At 46.2% G+C, this 18,936-nt stretch overlaps 8 non-coding genes across 8 annotated transcripts; all 8 read right to left on the bottom strand.

The window, feature by feature from the left end:
* Positions 1-690: 690 nt before the first annotated feature.
* LOC130345206 (U2 spliceosomal RNA) lies at positions 691-881 on the bottom strand. Its single transcript, XR_008883949.1, has one exon. It is a non-coding gene; the product is annotated as a U2 spliceosomal RNA (small nuclear RNA).
* A 2,090-nt stretch (positions 882-2,971) lies between these two features.
* Positions 2,972-3,162, bottom strand: LOC130345205 (U2 spliceosomal RNA). The gene has a single exon (XR_008883946.1). It is a non-coding gene; the product is annotated as a U2 spliceosomal RNA (small nuclear RNA).
* Positions 3,163-5,246: 2,084 nt separating this feature from the next.
* LOC130345204 (U2 spliceosomal RNA) lies at positions 5,247-5,437 on the bottom strand. The gene has a single exon (XR_008883945.1). It is a non-coding gene; the product is annotated as a U2 spliceosomal RNA (small nuclear RNA).
* Positions 5,438-7,528: 2,091 nt separating this feature from the next.
* LOC130345203 (U2 spliceosomal RNA) lies at positions 7,529-7,719 on the bottom strand. Its single transcript, XR_008883944.1, has one exon. It is a non-coding gene; the product is annotated as a U2 spliceosomal RNA (small nuclear RNA).
* Positions 7,720-9,806: 2,087 nt separating this feature from the next.
* Positions 9,807-9,999, bottom strand: LOC130345169 (U2 spliceosomal RNA). Its single transcript, XR_008883923.1, has one exon. It is a non-coding gene; the product is annotated as a U2 spliceosomal RNA (small nuclear RNA).
* Positions 10,000-13,627: 3,628 nt separating this feature from the next.
* Positions 13,628-13,818, bottom strand: LOC130345202 (U2 spliceosomal RNA). Its single transcript, XR_008883943.1, has one exon. It is a non-coding gene; the product is annotated as a U2 spliceosomal RNA (small nuclear RNA).
* Positions 13,819-15,903: 2,085 nt separating this feature from the next.
* On the bottom strand, positions 15,904-16,094 carry LOC130345200 (U2 spliceosomal RNA). The gene has a single exon (XR_008883942.1). It is a non-coding gene; the product is annotated as a U2 spliceosomal RNA (small nuclear RNA).
* Positions 16,095-18,196: 2,102 nt separating this feature from the next.
* LOC130345199 (U2 spliceosomal RNA) lies at positions 18,197-18,387 on the bottom strand. The gene has a single exon (XR_008883941.1). It is a non-coding gene; the product is annotated as a U2 spliceosomal RNA (small nuclear RNA).
* Between the last annotated feature and the right edge of the window lie 549 nt (positions 18,388-18,936).

Below are 18,936 nucleotides of genomic sequence, written 5' to 3'. Positions count from 1 at the left end.
CGCACCTTCTGATGCATCAGGTAGGTGCACAATAGCATAGCCTAACCCTCTGTACTTTGGTCTATATTGATGCGGGACATAGACAGCCAGCTGATGACCAATCCATTAGTGCAATGGATGGCTGGAAGCATTTGTCTTTGCCTTTGCAATACCACAGAAGCAATGCATGGTCAATGTACAGCAATGACACACCTGTGTGAACAGCCAGGAGACCCCCCCCCCCCCCCATGTTATGTTACATAGTTACATAGTTAGTACGGTCGAAAAAAGACATATGTCCATCAAGTTCAACCAGGGAATTAAGGGGTAGGGGTGTGGCGCGATATTGGGGAAGGGATGAGATTTTATATTTCTTCATAAGCATTAATCTTATTTTGTCAATTAGGAACATTCAGCACCCACCCGCTATCAAGGCAGCTGCCTATCATGTCATGCCCTACCTGCACAGGTGTGCTGGCTACTCAAATGATCCAATTAAGGAGGCCATTTAGTCAGCAGCAGCAGAAGTCCTGTGCCTGGACGCTCCAACAGCGGCCAGACACAAGCAGAAGCAGAAGCAGCAGAAGCAGCAGCAGCACCACCTTTTGTTTTTTGGCTGCAGCAGCAGCAAGGCCCACAGGGCTGGCTAGCTGGCTAGCCAGCAAGCAGGTAGCAATGAAAGTAGGAATCTTTCTTTTTAACCCTGTAAGGGGGTGGTGCACTGTACCCGAAGATACTGCCATATCGGGTCAATGCATAGGGCGACGGAAGCAAGCTTCGAAATCGGCCCCCGTTCTCAAAAATCCATTTAATATATGGTCCCCAGATAGGGGACGTATCAGATATTAAACTGATAAGAACAGATACTACACTTGATCTTAGCCAAAAGGCCGAGAAGCGATAACCGTGAAAGGGGCGGGCCCAACAAGGTGCCCTTCATGGGCACTATCACTGCTTGCTGTCAGGGAGGCTGCCAGACAATTTTCCATGCACACTCTGGGCTGGGGGGCAGTCAACCACCAGTACACACAGCAGAACCTAAACCCATACCATTATTGCTAAGCAGCAAGACAGGGGCCCATTGCACTCCCACGGGGCCTTTTTAAATGCAATCCATAACCCGGATTTGCCAGGAACCCTTCTTACTCCTCCTACTTGCATGTGACACTGGGCTTAGGATCTGCATAGGAAACACACACACAAGCACACACCTCCCTTTGTTGCCTGCAGATGCCTCCTTGGCTGTCCCCAAACGGTATCAAACCAACACCCACGGGAAGCTGTAAGCATAGAGGACATGCCTGCACCCCATTGGACTTACCTGTGTGGGTTAAACCCGGGTTATTTGACAACCTATGGCGGTGATGGTTCTGCTCAGGCAGAGCAGTGCTGATGCTCCTCATAAAGCTGTCGCTGCTGTGAAGGTTCTAGGTGACATCACAAATCCCTATGGTTACATACACAACAAAGCTGGGTTGTTCTTGTTTACACTCTGCAAGACCTGTGGAAGTGAGAGACATCATAGCACTGTAGTTCTGAGGGTTCTAGATGGATGCAACAATCTCCTGTTGCTTCTATGAAGGCCATAATAGACGACATCACCAAACAGCTCCATAGTCACATACACAGCAAAGGAGAGATGTTGTTTACACCTAGTGATGTCAGTGGTATTGAGTGACATCACAGCACAGTGCTAAGGCTCCTGGGCCTGGACACAGCAGCGGCTGCAATATCTCAACGGAGAATACGTTTATATACATGTGTGTGTGTGCGCGTATATATATATATATATATATATATATATATATATATTTCTCCGCCGAAATCACTTTTAAACCCATTTCCACCTTTTTTTCCCTTCTCTTCCTCTTACTTTTTTTTCACGTTTTTTTACGTTTTTCTCCTTTTCGCCTCTTTTCTGGGCGTATTATTCTTCTTTTTCTTCTTTTTTTTCGTCTAATGCATACCCCATCAGTGCAGCAATGCTTATTCAATACCGCCAGCAGATGGAGACACTGGGGGATAATTTTCTAAGGATTTATACTGATTTTTCCTGTCTGAATTTGTCGCACAGAAAGTTGCAGGCCAAATATGTGTCACATTTCTGCGACTTTAGCTTCTAGAGCATTTTTACAACATTATACATAGGTGCTGAATACATAAAAAGCGACTGTTCAGCGACAGACAAGTCGCATCGGCTGAAAGTAGGCCAGAATGTCAGTCCATGTTGGAGCAGGTTTAGATACAGTCTAAAGTATAGATCTCAAAGTCTGTGCACAGAATTTAGCAAGGGCCTCGCACCTTCTGATGCATCAGGTAGGTGCACAATAGCATAGCCTAACCCTCTGTACTTTGGTCTATATTGATGCGGGACATAGACAGCCAGCTGATGACCAATCCATTAGTGCAATGGATGGCTGGAAGCATTTGTCTTTGCCTTTGCAATACCACAGAAGCAATGCATGGTCAATGTACAGCAATGACACACCTGTGTGAACAGCCAGGAGACCCCCCCCCCCCCCCATGTTATGTTACATAGTTACATAGTTAGTACGGTCGAAAAAAGACATATGTCCATCAAGTTCAACCAGGGAATTAAGGGGTAGGGGTGTGGCGCGATATTGGGGAAGGGATGAGATTTTATATTTCTTCATAAGCATTAATCTTATTTTGTCAATTAGGAACATTCAGCACCCACCCGCTATCAAGGCAGCTGCCTATCATGTCATGCCCTACCTGCACAGGTGTGCTGGCTACTCAAATGATCCAATTAAGGAGGCCATTTAGTCAGCAGCAGCAGAAGTCCTGTGCCTGGACGCTCCAACAGCGGCCAGACACAAGCAGAAGCAGAAGCAGAAGCAGCAGAAGCAGCAGCAGCACCACCTTTTGTTTTTTGGCTGCAGCAGCAGCAAGGCCCACAGGGCTGGCTAGCTGGCTAGCCAGCAAGCAGGTAGCAATGAAAGTAGGAATCTTTCTTTTTAACCCTGTAAGGGGGTGGTGCACTGTACCCGAAGATACTGCCATATCGGGTCAATGCATAGGGCGACGGAAGCAAGCTTCGAAATCGGCCCCCGTTCTCAAAAATCCATTTAATATATGGTCCCCAGATAGGGGACGTATCAGATATTAAACTGATAAGAACAGATACTACACTTGATCTTAGCCAAAAGGCCGAGAAGCGATAACCGTGAAAGGGGCGGGCCCAACAAGGTGCCCTTCATGGGCACTATCACTGCTTGCTGTCAGGGAGGCTGCCAGACAATTTTCCATGCACACTCTGGGCTGGGGGGCAGTCAACCACCAGTACACACAGCAGAACCTAAACCCATACCATTATTGCTAAGCAGCAAGACAGGGGCCCATTGCACTCCCACGGGGCCTTTTTAAATGCAATCCATAACCCGGATTTGCCAGGAACCCTTCTTACTCCTCCTACTTGCATGTGACACTGGGCTTAGGATCTGCATAGGAAACACACACACAAGCACACACCTACCTTTGTTGCCTGCAGATGCCTCCTTGGCTGTCCCCAAACGGTATCAAACCAACACCCACGGGAAGCTGTAAGCATAGAGGACATGCCTGCACCCCATTGGACTTACCTGTGTGGGTTAAACCCGGGTTATTTGACAACCTATGGCGGTGATGGTTCTGCTCAGGCAGAGCAGTGCTGATGCTCCTCATAAAGCTGTCGCTGCTGTGAAGGTTCTAGGTGACATCACAAATCCCTATGGTTACATACACAACAAAGCTGGGTTGTTGTTGTTTACACTCTGCAAGGCCTGTGGAAGTGAGTGACATCATAGCACTGTAGTTCTGAGGGTTCTAGATGGATGCAACAATCTCCTGTTGCTTCTATGAAGGCCATAATAGACGACATCACCAAACAGCTCCATAGTCACATACACAGCAAAGGAGAGATGTTGTTTACACCTAGTGATGTCAGTGGTATTGAGTGACATCACAGCACAGTGCTAAGGCTCCTGGGCCTGGACACAGCAGCGGCTGCAATATCTCAACGGAGAATACGTTTATATATATGTGTGTGTGCGCGCGTATATATATATATATATATATATATATATATATTTCTCCGCCGAAATCACTTTTAAACCCATTTCCACCTTTTTTTCCCTTCTCTTCCTCTTACTTTTTTTTCACGTTTTTTTACGTTTTTCTCCTTTTCGCCTCTTTTCTGGGCGTATTATTCTTCTTTTTCTTCTTTTTTTTCGTCTAATGCATACCCCATCAGTGCAGCAATGCTTATTCAATACCGCCAGCAGATGGAGACACTGGGGGATAATTTTCTAAGGATTTATACTGATTTTTCCTGTCTGAATTTGTCGCACAGAAAGTTGCAGGCCAAATATGTGTGACATTTCTGCGACTTTAGCTTCTAGAGCATTTTTACAACATTATACATAGGTGCTGAATACATAAAAAGCGACTGTTCAGCGACAGACAAGTCGCATCGGCTGAAAGTAGGCCAGAATGTCAGTCCATGTTGGAGCAGGTTTAGATACAGTCTAAAGTATAGATCTCAAAGTCTGTGCACAGAATTTAGCAAGGGCCTCGCACCTTCTGATGCATCAGGTAGGTGCACAATAGCATAGCCTAACCCTCTGTACTTTGGTCTATATTGATGCGGGACATAGACAGCCAGCTGATGACCAATCCATTAGTGCAATGGATGGCTGGAAGCATTTGTCTTTGCCTTTGCAATACCACAGAAGCAATGCATGGTCAATGTACAGCAATGACACACCTGTGTGAACAGCCAGGAGACCCCCCCCCCCCCCCCCCCATGTTATGTTACATAGTTACATAGTTAGTACGGTCGAAAAAAGACATATGTCCATCAAGTTCAACCAGGGAATTAAGGGGTAGGGGTGTGGCGCGATATTGGGGAAGGGATGAGATTTTATATTTCTTCATAAGCATTAATCTTATTTTGTCAATTAGGAACATTCAGCACCCACCCGCTATCAAGGCAGCTGCCTATCATGTCATGCCCTACCTGCACAGGTGTGCTGGCTACTCAAATGATCCAATTAAGGAGGCCATTTAGTCAGCAGCAGCAGAAGTCCTGTGCCTGGACGCTCCAACAGCGGCCAGACACAAGCAGAAGCAGAAGCAGCAGAAGCAGCAGCAGCACCACCTTTTGTTTTTTGGCTGCAGCAGCAGCAAGGCCCACAGGGCTGGCTAGCTGGCTAGCCAGCAAGCAGGTAGCAATGAAAGTAGGAATCTTTCTTTTTAACCCTGTAAGGGGGTGGTGCACTGTACCCGAAGATACTGCCATATCGGGTCAATGCATAGGGCGACGGAAGCAAGCTTCGAAATCGGCCCCCGTTCTCAAAAATCCATTTAATATATGGTCCCCAGATAGGGGACGTATCAGATATTAAACTGATAAGAACAGATACTACACTTGATCTTAGCCAAAAGGCCGAGAAGCGATAACCGTGAAAGGGGCGGGCCCAACAAGGTGCCCTTCATGGGCACTATCACTGCTTGCTGTCAGGGAGGCTGCCAGACAATTTTCCATGCACACTCTGGGCTGGGGGGCAGTCAACCACCAGTACACACAGCAGAACCTAAACCCATACCATTATTGCTAAGCAGCAAGACAGGGGCCCATTGCACTCCCACGGGGCCTTTTTAAATGCAATCCATAACCCGGATTTGCCAGGAACCCTTCTTACTCCTCCTACTTGCATGTGACACTGGGCTTAGGATCTGCATAGGAAACACACACACAAGCACACACCTACCTTTGTTGCCTGCAGATGCCTCCTTGGCTGTCCCCAAACGGTATCAAACCAACACCCACGGGAAGCTGTAAGCATAGAGGACATGCCTGCACCCCATTGGACTTACCTGTGTGGGTTAAACCCGGGTTATTTGACAACCTATGGCGGTGATGGTTCTGCTCAGGCAGAGCAGTGCTGATGCTCCTCATAAAGCTGTCGCTGCTGTGAAGGTTCTAGGTGACATCACAAATCCCTATGGTTACATACACAACAAAGCTGGGTTGTTGTTGTTTACACTCTGCAAGGCCTGTGGAAGTGAGTGACATCATAGCACTGTAGTTCTGAGGGTTCTAGATGGATGCAACAATCTCCTGTTGCTTCTATGAAGGCCATAATAGACGACATCACCAAACAGCTCCATAGTCACATACACAGCAAAGGAGAGATGTTGTTTACACCTAGTGATGTCAGTGGTATTGAGTGACATCACAGCACAGTGCTAAGGCTCCTGGGCCTGGACACAGCAGCGGCTGCAATATCTCAACGGAGAATACGTTTATATATATGTGTGTGTGTGCGCGTATATATATATATATATATATATATATATATATATATATTTCTCCGCCGAAATCACTTTTAAACCCATTTCCACCTTTTTTTCCCTTCTCTTCCTCTTACTTTTTTTTCACGTTTTTTTACATTTTTCTCCTTTTCGCCTCTTTTCTGGGCGTATTATTCTTCTTTTTCTTCTTTTTTTCCGTCTAATGCATACCCCATCAGTGCAGCAATGCTTATTCAATACCGCCAGCAGATGGAGACACTGGGGGATAATTTTCTAAGGATTTATACTGATTTTTCCTGTCTGAATTTGTCGCACAGAAAGTTGCAGGCCAAATATGTGTGACATTTCTGCGACTTTAGCTTCTAGAGCATTTTTACAACATTATACATAGGTGCTGAATACATAAAAAGCGACTGTTCAGCGACAGACAAGTCGCATCGGCTGAAAGTAGGCCAGAATGTCAGTCCATGTTGGAGCAGGTTTAGATACAGTCTAAAGTATAGATCTCAAAGTCTGTGCACAGAATTTAGCAAGGGCCTCGCACCTTCTGATGCATCAGGTAGGTGCACAATAGCATAGCCTAACCCTCTGTACTTTGGTCTATATTGATGCGGGACATAGACAGCCAGCTGATGACCAATCCATTAGTGCAATGGATGGCTGGAAGCATTTGTCTTTGCCTTTGCAATACCACAGAAGCAATGCATGGTCAATGTACAGCAATGACACACCTGTGTGAACAGCCAGGAGACCCCCCCCCCCCCCCCCATGTTATGTTACATAGTTACATAGTTAGTACGGTCGAAAAAAGATATATGTCCATCAAGTTCAACCAGGGAATTAAGGGGTAGGGGTGTGGCGCGATATTGGGGAAGGGATGAGATTTTATATTTCTTCATAAGCATTAATCTTATTTTGTCAATTACGAACATTCAGCACCCACCCGCTATCAAGGCAGCTGCCTATCATGTCATGCCCTACCTGCACAGGTGTGCTGGCTACTCAAATGATCCAATTAAGGAGGCCATTTAGTCAGCAGCAGCAGAAGTCCTGTGCCTGGACGCTCCAACAGCGGCCAGACACAAGCAGAAGCAGAAGCAGCAGAAGCAGCAGCAGCAGCACCACCTTTTGTTTTTTGGCTGCAGCAGCAGCAAGGCCCACAGGGCTGGCTAGCTGGCTAGCCAGCAAGCAGGTAGCAATGAAAGTAGGAATCTTTCTTTTTAACCCTGTAAGGGGGTGGTGCACTGTACCCGAAGATACTGCCATATCGGGTCAATGCATAGGGCGACGGAAGCAAGCTTCGAAATCGGCCCCCGTTCTCAAAAATCCATTTAATATATGGTCCCCAGATAGGGGACGTATCAGATATTAAACTGATAAGAACAGATACTACACTTGATCTTAGCCAAAAGGCCGAGAAGCGATAACCGTGAAAGGGGCGGGCCCAACAAGGTGCCCTTCATGGGCACTATCACTGCTTGCTGTCAGGGAGGCTGCCAGACAATTTTCCATGCACACTCTGGGCTGGGGGGCAGTCAACCACCAGTACACACAGCAGAACCTAAACCCATACCATTATTGCTAAGCAGCAAGACAGGGGCCCATTGCACTCCCACGGGGCCTTTTTAAATGCAATCCATAACCCGGATTTGCCAGGAACCCTTCTTACTCCTCCTACTTGCATGTGACACTGGGCTTAGGATCTGCATAGGAAACACACACACAAGCACACACCTACCTTTGTTGCCTGCAGATGCCTCCTTGGCTGTCCCCAAACGGTATCAAACCAACACCCACGGGAAGCTGTAAGCATAGAGGACATGCCTGCACCCCATTGGACTTACCTGTGTGGGTTAAACCCGGGTTATTTGACAACCTATGGCGGTGATGGTTCTGCTCAGGCAGAGCAGTGCTGATGCTCCTCATAAAGCTGTCGCTGCTGTGAAGGTTCTAGGTGACATCACAAATCCCTATGGTTACATACACAACAAAGCTGGGTTGTTGTTGTTTACACTCTGCAAGGCCTGTGGAAGTGAGTGACATCATAGCACTGTAGTTCTGAGGGTTCTAGATGGATGCAACAATCTCCTGTTGCTTCTATGAAGGCCATAATAGACGACATCACCAAACAGCTCCATAGTCACATACACAGCAAAGGAGAGATGTTGTTTACACCTAGTGATGTCAGTGGTATTGAGTGACATCACAGCACAGTGCTAAGGCTCCTGGGCCTGGACACAGCAGCGGCTGCAATATCTCAACGGAGAATACGTTTATATATATGTGTGTGTGTGCGCGTATATATATATATATATATATATATATATATATATATATATTTCTCCGCCGAAATCACTTTTAAACCCATTTCCACCTTTTTTTCCCTTCTCTTCCTCTTACTTTTTTTTCACGTTTTTTTACGTTTTTCTCCTTTTCGCCTCTTTTCTGGGCGTATTTTTCTTCTTTTTCTTCTTTTTTTTCGTCTAATGCATACCCCATCAGTGCAGCAATGCTTATTCAATACCGCCAGCAGATGGAGACACTGGGGGATAATTTTCTAAGGATTTATACTGATTTTTCCTGTCTGAATTTGTCGCACAGAAAGTTGCAGGCCAAATATGTGTGACATTTCTGCGACTTTAGCTTCTAGAGCATTTTTACAACATTATACATAGGTGCTGAATACATAAAAAGCGACTGTTCAGCGACAGACAAGTCGCATCGGCTGAAAGTAGGCCAGAATGTCAGTCCATGTTGGAGCAGGTTTAGATACAGTCTAAAGTATAGATCTCAAAGTCTGTGCACAGAATTTAGCAAGGGCCTCGCACCTTCTGATGCATCAGGTAGTTGCACAATAGCATAGCCTAACCCTCTGTACTTTGGTCTATATTGATGCGGGACATAGACAGCCAGCTGATGACCAATCCATTAGTGCAATGGATGGCTGGAAGCATTTGTCTTTGCCTTTGCAATACCACAGAAGCAATGCATGGTCAATGTACAGCAATGACACACCTGTGTGAACAGCCAGGAGACCCCCCCCCCCCCCATGTTATGTTACATAGTTACATAGTTAGTACGGTCGAAAAAAGACATATGTCCATCAAGTTCAACCAGGGAATTAAGGGGTAGGGGTGTGGCGCGATATTGGGGAAGGGATGAGATTTTATATTTCTTCATAAGCATTAATCTTATTTTGTCAATTAGGAACATTCAGCACCCACCCGCTATCAAGGCAGCTGCCTATCATGTCATGCCCTACCTGCACAGGTGTGCTGGCTACTCAAATGATCCAATTAAGGAGGCCATTTAGTCAGCAGCAGCAGAAGTCCTGTGCCTGGACGCTCCAACAGCGGCCAGACACAAGCAGAAGCAGAAGCAGCAGAAGCAGCAGCAGCACCACCTTTTGTTTTTTGGCTGCAGCAGCAGCAAGGCCCACAGGGCTGGCTAGCTGGCTAGCCAGCAAGCAGGTAGCAATGAAAGTAGGAATCTTTCTTTTTAACCCTGTAAGGGGGTGGTGCACTGTACCCGAAGATACTGCCATATCGGGTCAATGCATAGGGCGACGGAAGCAAGCTTCGAAATCGGCCCCCGTTCTCAAAAATCCATTTAATATATGGTCCCCAGATAGGGGACGTATCAGATATTAAACTGATAAGAACAGATTTTTTTTTTTAAGTTAGCCCTCAGAACTCACTCAGAGTTCCAAGATCTTATTTGGAACTCAATTTTGTGTTCATCATCAGGTAACATGTTTTTATTTCTTTTCTTAAACACTAATGAAACAAAATAGAACATTTAAAAACAAAATAAGAAACAACATAAAATAGCAAAACCAAACATTACTTTCTAATTAAGCAAAACCAAATTAGAAGGTCATCCCCTTCCTCCATGCAAACACCATTAGAAAGTCTATCAGTCCTCGACTGATATTGCCATTTGCTATATCTTTCTTAACTTGAGACGCCAACCAGCCTGGAATTTTATACGTTTCAACAAAACGGTTCATGTCTGCCTTGAAAGAAAAATAGACTTTATCCCGAGCTTCTTCCTCCCGGTTCTTCAAGCCTATCTTTAGATCCATCATATCTTTGTCAAACGTTTTTCTTTCTGCTTCCGACAAATTTTCCAACAAACCACCAAGCACACCAAAATACTGCACTGGCACATACACTTCCTCCTCTCTCTTCTTCTTCTGCTCTGTAGGTCTTCTAGTTGGAACCTGCTCCACTTCTGGTTCTTTCACTTCAGCTGGTTCCTCTCTGCTTCTTTTTACAGCTTCCTTTTTCTCTGAATTTTTCTCAGACTTTTTCTTAGGACACGAGCCAAGAAGATGGCCCTCCTCACCACACAGATGGCATTTCCTTTTCTTTTGACAATTTTCCACGTCGTGACCCTCCTCTTGACACTTGAAACACCACAAAAACGTGCAATCCTCCTTTCTGTGACCGTACTGTTTACATTTGCGGCAAAAATCTTGCATGCCAGAAAAATACAGATCCCCGTTCACAGAACCAATTTTAAACCGTCCTGGGGGGATCACTAACTTGCCATCTGCCATTTTAAATTTCACATGGAACCTCCACTTGGTGGTCCATAGTCCATATTGATTAAATACCTTGCCTTTAGGCAGAACACTGTCACAGAATCGAGACAAAAAGGTAACGATATCCTCCTCCGAAGTATATGGGCTATACATCCTTATAGTCACCAATCGTTCTCTACGTGGGAAATGTGGAACTATCTCCACCCCTTCCAAAACCGGACATACCTTCTTTTGCTGCAATATGTTCCAAAATGACTCATAGTCCTCTTCAGAAGCCAGCACCACGTCGTAGTATCCACTTCTGGGAAACTCAAGCATGGATAGGATTTGCTCCCTCTTGACTTCCAGCAACTTAAACAGCACTTCTTCCACGACAAAGACAAGGCCTCTTTCCTTCTTCCGGACATCGAGCAGGGAAATACGAACTCCATTCCGAAGTCTCGCAAAAGGCGGCACGCCTTCCGAAGAAAAACCGCAATCTTCCTCCATGTCCATGATGTCCAGACACCTCCCCCACCGAAGTAGGTAGGTGGGGATCGCCTCCCGTTGTCTGGGGACTAAGCCGGCTCCCTGATAGCAGCAGGGGGGTGAAGTCCCTCCGTTAAGAAGGACGATCCCCCCAGGCAAAGGAGCCGGGTACCCCAGACACCCTCTGGCCAGACCAAGTGAGCAGAACTACACTCGATCTTAGCCAAAAGGCCGAGAAGCGATAACCGTGAAAGGGGCGGGCCCAACAAGGTGCCCTTCATGGGCACTATCACTGCTTGCTGTCAGGGAGGCTGCCAGACAATTTTCCATGCACACTCTGGGCTGGGGGGCAGTCAACCACCAGTACACACAGCAGAACCTAAACCCATACCATTATTGCTAAGCAGCAAGACAGGGGCCCATTGCACTCCCACGGGGCCTTTTTAAATGCAATCCATAACCCGGATTTGCCAGGAACCCTTCTTACTCCTCCTACTTGCATGTGACACTGGGCTTAGGATCTGCATAGGAAACACACACACAAGCACACACCTACCTTTGTTGCCTGCAGATGCCTCCTTGGCTGTCCCCAAACGGTATCAAACCAACACCCACGGGAAGCTGTAAGCATAGAGGACATGCCTGCACCCCATTGGACTTACCTGTGTGGGTTAAACCCGGGTTATTTGACAACCTATGGCGGTGATGGTTCTGCTCAGGCAGAGCAGTGCTGATGCTCCTCATAAAGCTGTCGCTGCTGTGAAGGTTCTAGGTGACATCACAAATCCCTATGGTTACATACACAACAAAGCTGGGTTGTTGTTGTTTACACTCTGCAAGGCCTGTGGAAGTGAGTGACATCATAGCACTGTAGTTCTGAGGGTTCTAGATGGATGCAACAATCTCCTGTTGCTTCTATGAAGGCCATAATAGACGACATCACCAAACAGCTCCATAGTCACATACACAGCAAAGGAGAGATGTTGTTTACACCTAGTGATGTCAGTGGTATTGAGTGACATCACAGCACAGTGCTAAGGCTCCTGGGCCTGGACACAGCAGCGGCTGCAATATCTCAACGGAGAATACGTTTATATATATGTGTGTGTGTGCGCGTATATATATATATATATATATATATATATATATATATATATATATTTCTCCGCCGAAATCACTTTTAAACCCATTTCCACCTTTTTTTCCCTTCTCTTCCTCTTACTTTTTTTTCACGTTTTTTTACGTTTTTCTCCTTTTCGCCTCTTTTCTGGGCGTATTATTCTTCTTTTTCTTCTTTTTTTTCGTCTAATGCATACCCCATCAGTGCAGCAATGCTTATTCAATACCGCCAGCAGATGGAGACACTGGGGGATAATTTTCTAAGGATTTATACTGATTTTTCCTGTCTGAATTTGTCGCACAGAAAGTTGCAGGCCAAATATGTGTGACATTTCTGCGACTTTAGCTTCTAGAGCATTTTTACAACATTATACATAGGTGCTGAATACATAAAAAGCGACTGTTCAGCGACAGACAAGTCGCATCGGCTGAAAGTAGGCCAGAATGTCAGTCCATGTTGGAGCAGGTTTAGATACAGTCTAAAGTATAGATCTCAAAGTCTGTGCACAGAATTTAGCAAGGGCCTCGCACCTTCTGATGCATCAGGTAGGTGCACAATAGCATAGCCTAACCCTCTGTACTTTGGTCTATATTGATGCGGGACATAGACAGCCAGCTGATGACCAATCCATTAGTGCAATGGATGGCTGGAAGCATTTGTCTTTGCCTTTGCAATACCACAGAAGCAATGCATGGTCAATGTACAGCAATGACACACCTGTGTGAACAGCCAGGAGACCCCCCCCCCCCCCATGTTATGTTACATAGTTACATAGTTAGTACGGTCGAAAAAAGACATATGTCCATCAAGTTCAACCAGGGAATTAAGGGGTAGGGGTGTGGCGCGATATTGGGGAAGGGATGAGATTTTATATTTCTTCATAAGCATTAATCTTATTTTGTCAATTAGGAACATTCAGCACCCACCCGCTATCAAGGCAGCTGCCTATCATGTCATGCCCTACCTGCACAGGTGTGCTGGCTACTCAAATGATCCAATTAAGGAGGCCATTTAGTCAGCAGCAGCAGAAGTCCTGTGCCTGGACGCTCCAACAGCGGCCAGACACAAGCAGAAGCAGAAGCAGCACCACCTTTTGTTTTTTGGCTGCAGCAGCAGCAAGGCCCACAGGGCTGGCTAGCTGGCTAGCCAGCAAGCAGGTAGCAATGAAAGTAGGAATCTTTCTTTTTAACCCTGTAAGGGGGTGGTGCACTGTACCCGAAGATACTGCCATATCGGGTCAATGCATAGGGCGACGGAAGCAAGCTTCGAAATCGGCCCCCGTTCTCAAAAATCCATTTAATATATGGTCCCCAGATAGGGGACGTATCAGATATTAAACTGATAAGAACAGATACTACACTTGATCTTAGCCAAAAGGCCGAGAAGCGATAACCGTGAAAGGGGCGGGCCCAACAAGGTGCCCTTCATGGGCACTATCACTGCTTGCTGTCAGGGAGGCTGCCAGACAATTTTCCATGCACACTCTGGGCTGGGGGGCAGTCAACCACCAGTACACACAGCAGAACCTAAACCCATACCATTATTGCTAAGCAGCAAGACAGGGGCCCATTGCACTCCCACGGGGCCTTTTTAAATGCAATCCATAACCCGGATTTGCCAGGAACCCTTCTTACTCCTCCTACTTGCATGTGACACTGGGCTTAGGATCTGCATAGGAAACACACACACAAGCACACACCTACCTTTGTTGCCTGCAGATGCCTCCTTGGCTGTCCCCAAACGGTATCAAACCAACACCCACGGGAAGCTGTAAGCATAGAGGACATGCCTGCACCCCATTGGACTTACCTGTGTGGGTTAAACCCGGGTTATTTGACAACCTATGGCGGTGATGGTTCTGCTCAGGCAGAGCAGTGCTGATGCTCCTCATAAAGCTGTCGCTGCTGTGAAGGTTCTAGGTGACATCACAAATCCCTATGGTTACATACACAACAAAGCTGGGTTGTTGTTGTTTACACTCTGCAAGGCCTGTGGAAGTGAGTGACATCATAGCACTGTAGTTCTGAGGGTTCTAGATGGATGCAACAATCTCCTGTTGCTTCTATGAAGGCCATAATAGACGACATCACCAAACAGCTCCATAGTCACATACACAGCAAAGGAGAGATGTTGTTTACACCTAGTGATGTCAGTGGTATTGAGTGACATCACAGCACAGTGCTAAGGCTCCTGGGCCTGGACACAGCAGCGGCTGCAATATCTCAACGGAGAATACGTTTATATATATGTGTGTGTGTGCGCGTATATATATATATATATATATATATATATATATATATATATTTCTCCGCCGAAATCACTTTTAAACCCATTTCCACCTTTTTTTCCCTTCTCTTCCTCTTACTTTTTTTTCACGTTTTTTTACGTTTTTCTCCTTTTCGCCTCTTTTCTGGGCGTATTATTCTTCTTTTTCTTCTTTTTTTCCGTCTAATGCATACCCCATCAGTGCAGCAATGCTTATTCAATACCGCCAGCAGATGGAGACACTGGGGGATAATTTTCTAAGGATTTATACTGATTTTTCCTGTCTGAATTTGTCGCACAGAAAGTTGCAGGCCAAATATGTGTGACATTTCTGCGACTTTAGCTTCTAGAGCATTTTTACAACATTATACATAGGTGCTGAATACATAAAAAGCGACTGTTCAGCGACAGACAAGTCGCATCGGCTGAAAGTAGGCCAGAATGTCAGTCCATGTTGGAGCAGGTTTAGATACAGTCTAAAGTATAGATCTCAAAGTCTGTGCACAGAATTTAGCAAGGGCCTCGCACCTTCTGATGCATCAGGTAGGTGCACAATAGCATAGCCTAACCCTCTGTACTTTGGTCTATATTGATGCGGGACATAGACAGCCAGCTGATGACCAATCCATTAGTGCAATGGATGGCTGGAAGCATTTGTCTTTGCCTTTGCAATACCACAGAAGCAATGCATGGTCAATGTACAGCAATGACACACCTGTGTGAACAGCCAGGAGACCCCCCCCCCCCATGTTATGTTACATAGTTACATAGTTAGTACGGTCGAAAAAAGACATATGTCCATCAAGTTCAACCAGGGAATTAAGGGGTAGGGGTGTGGCGCGATATTGGGGAAGGGATGAGATTTTATATTTCTTCATAAGCATTAATCTTATTTTGTCAATTAGGAACATTCAGCACCCACCCGCTATCAAGGCAGCTGCCTATCATGTCATGCCCTACCTGCACAGGTGTGCTGGCTACTCAAATGATCCAATTAAGGAGGCCATTTAGTCAGCAGCAGCAGAAGTCCTGTGCCTGGACGCTCCAACAGCGGCCAGACACAAGCAGAAGCAGAAGCAGCAGAAGCAGCAGCAGCACCACCTTTTGTTTTTTGGCTGCAGCAGCAGCAAGGCCCACAGGGCTGGCTAGCTGGCTAGCCAGCAAGCAGGTAGCAATGAAAGTAGGAATCTTTCTTTTTAACCCTGTAAGGGGGTGGTGCACTGTACCCGAAGATACTGCCATATCGGGTCAATGCATAGGGCGACGGAAGCAAGCTTCGAAATCGGCCCCCGTTCTCAAAAATCCATTTAATATATGGTCCCCAGATAGGGGACGTATCAGATATTAAACTGATAAGAACAGATACTACACTTGATCTTAGCCAAAAGGCCGAGAAGCGATAACCGTGAAAGGGGCGGGCCCAACAAGGTGCCCTTCATGGGCACTATCACTGCTTGCTGTCAGGGAGGCTGCCAGACAATTTTCCATGCACACTCTGGGCTGGGGGGCAGTCAACCACCAGTACACACAGCAGAACCTAAACCCATACCATTATTGCTAAGCAGCAAGACAGGGGCCCATTGCACTCCCACGGGGCCTTTTTAAATGCAATCCATAACCCGGATTTGCCAGGAACCCTTCTTACTCCTCCTACTTGCATGTGACACTGGGCTTAGGATGTGCATAGGAAACACACACACAAGCACACACCTACCTTTGTTGCCTGCAGATGCCTCCTTGGCTGTCCCCAAACGGTATCAAACCAACACCCACGGGAAGCTGTAAGCATAGAGGACATGCCTGCACCCCATTGGACTTACCTGTGTGGGTTAAACCCGGGTTATTTGACAACCTATGGCGGTGATGGTTCTGCTGAGGCAGAGCAGTGCTGATGCTCCTCATAAAGCTGTCGCTGCTGTGAAGGTTCTAGGTGACATCACAAATCCCTATGGTTACATACACAACAAAGCTGGGTTGTTGTTGTTTACACTCTGCAAGGCCTGTGGAAGTGAGTGACATCATAGCACTGTAGTTCTGAGGGTTCTAGATGGATGCAACAATCTCCTGTTGCTTCTATGAAGGCCATAATAGACGACATCACCAAACAGCTCCATAGTCACATACACAGCAAAGGAGAGATGTTGTTTACACCTAGTGATGTCAGTGGTATTGAGTGACATCACAGCACAGTGCTAAGGCTCCTGGGCCTGGACACAGCAGCGGCTGCAATATCTCAACGGAGAATACGTTTATATATATGTGTGTGTGTGCGCATATATATATATATATATATATATATATATATATATATATATATATATATATATTTCTCCGCCGAAATCACTTTTAAACCCATTTCCACCTTTTTTTCCCTTCTCTTCCTCTTACTTTTTTTTCACGTTTTTTTACGTTTTTCTCCTTTTCGCCTCTTTTCTGGGCGTATTATTCTTCTTTTTCTTCTTTTTTTTCGTCTAATGCATACCCCATCAGTGCAGCAATGCTTATTCAATACCGCCAGCAGATGGAGACACTGGGGGATAATTTTCTAAGGATTTATACTGATTTTTCCTGTCTGAATTTGTCGCACAGAAAGTTGCAGGCCAAATATGTGTGACATTTCTGCGACTTTAGCTTCTAGAGCATTTTTACAACATTATACATAGGTGCTGAATACATAAAAAGCAACTGTTCAGCGACAGACAAGTCGCATCGGCTGAAAGTAGGCCAGAATGTCAGTCCATGTTGGAGCAGGTTTAGATACAGTCTAAAGTATAGATCTCAAAGTCTGTGCACAGAATTTAGCAAGGGCCTCGCACCTTCTGATGCATCAGGTAGGTGCACAATAGCATAGCCTAACCCTCTGTACTTTGGTCTATATTGATGCGGGACATAGACAGCCAGCTGATGACCAATCCATTAGTGCAATGGATGGCTGGAAGCATTTGTCTTTGCCTTTGCAATACCACAGAAGCAATGCATGGTCAATGTACAGCAATGACACACCTGTGTGAACAGCCAGGAGACCCCCCCCCCCCCCCCCATGTTATGTTACATAGTTACATAGTTAGTACGGTCGAAAAAAGACATATGTCCATCAAGTTCAACCAGGGAATTAAGGGGTAGGGGTGTGGCGCGATATTGGGGAAGGGATGAGATTTTATATTTCTTCATAAGCATTAATCTTATTTTGTCAATTAGGAACATTCAGCACCCACCCGCTATCAAGGCAGCTGCCTATCATGTCATGCCCTACCTGCACAGGTGTGCTGGCTACTCAAATGATCCAATTAAGGAGGCCATTTTGTCAGCAGCAGCAGAAGTCCTGTGCCTGGACGCTCCAACAGCGGCCAGACACAAGCAGAAGCAGAAGCAGCAGAAGCAGCAGCAGCACCACCTTTTGTTTTTTGGCTGCAGCAGCAGCAAGGCCCACAGGGCTGGCTAGCTGGCTAGCCAGCAAGCAGGTAGCAATGAAAGTAGGAATCTTTCTTTTTAACCCTGTAAGGGGGTGGTGCACTGTACCCGAAGATACTGCCATATCGGGTCAATGCATAGGGCGACGGAAGCAAGCTTCGAAATCGGCCCCCGTTCTCAAAAATCCATTTAATATATGGTCCCCAGATAGGGGACGTATCAGATATTAAACTGATAAGAACAGATACTACACTTGATCTTAGCCAAAAGGCCGAGAAGCGATAACCGTGAAAGGGGCGGGCCCAACAAGGTGCCCTTCATGGGCACTATCACTGCTTGCTGTCAGGGAGGCTGCCAGACAATTTTCCATGCACACTCTGGGCTGGGGGGCAGTCAACCACCAGTACACACAGCAGAACCTAAACCCATACCATTATTGCTAAGCAGCAAGACAGGGGCCCATTGCACTCCCACGGGGCCTTTTTAAATGCAATCCATAACCCGGATTTGCCAGGAACCCTTCTTACTCCTCCTACTTGCATGTGACACTGGGCTTAGGATCTGCATAGGAAACACACACACAAGCACACACCTACCTTTGTTGCCTGCAGATGCCTCCTTGGCTGTCCCCAAACGGTATCAAACCAACACCCACGGGAAGCTGTAAGCATAGAGGACATGCCTGCACCCCATTGGACTTACCTGTGTGGGTTAAACCCGGGTTATTTGACAACCTATGGCGGTGATGGTTCTGCTCAGGCAGAGCAGTGCTGATGCTCCTCATAAAGCTGTCGCTGCTGTGAAGGTTCTAGGTGACATCACAAATCCCTAT

Source organism: Hyla sarda, unplaced genomic scaffold (assembly GCF_029499605.1).
Source record: "Hyla sarda isolate aHylSar1 unplaced genomic scaffold, aHylSar1.hap1 scaffold_747, whole genome shotgun sequence".
NCBI classification, from domain to species: Eukaryota; Metazoa; Chordata; class Amphibia; order Anura; family Hylidae; genus Hyla; species Hyla sarda.
Note: the sequence above shows the minus strand (reverse complement) of the source record. Positions and strands in the feature narration are given on the sequence as shown.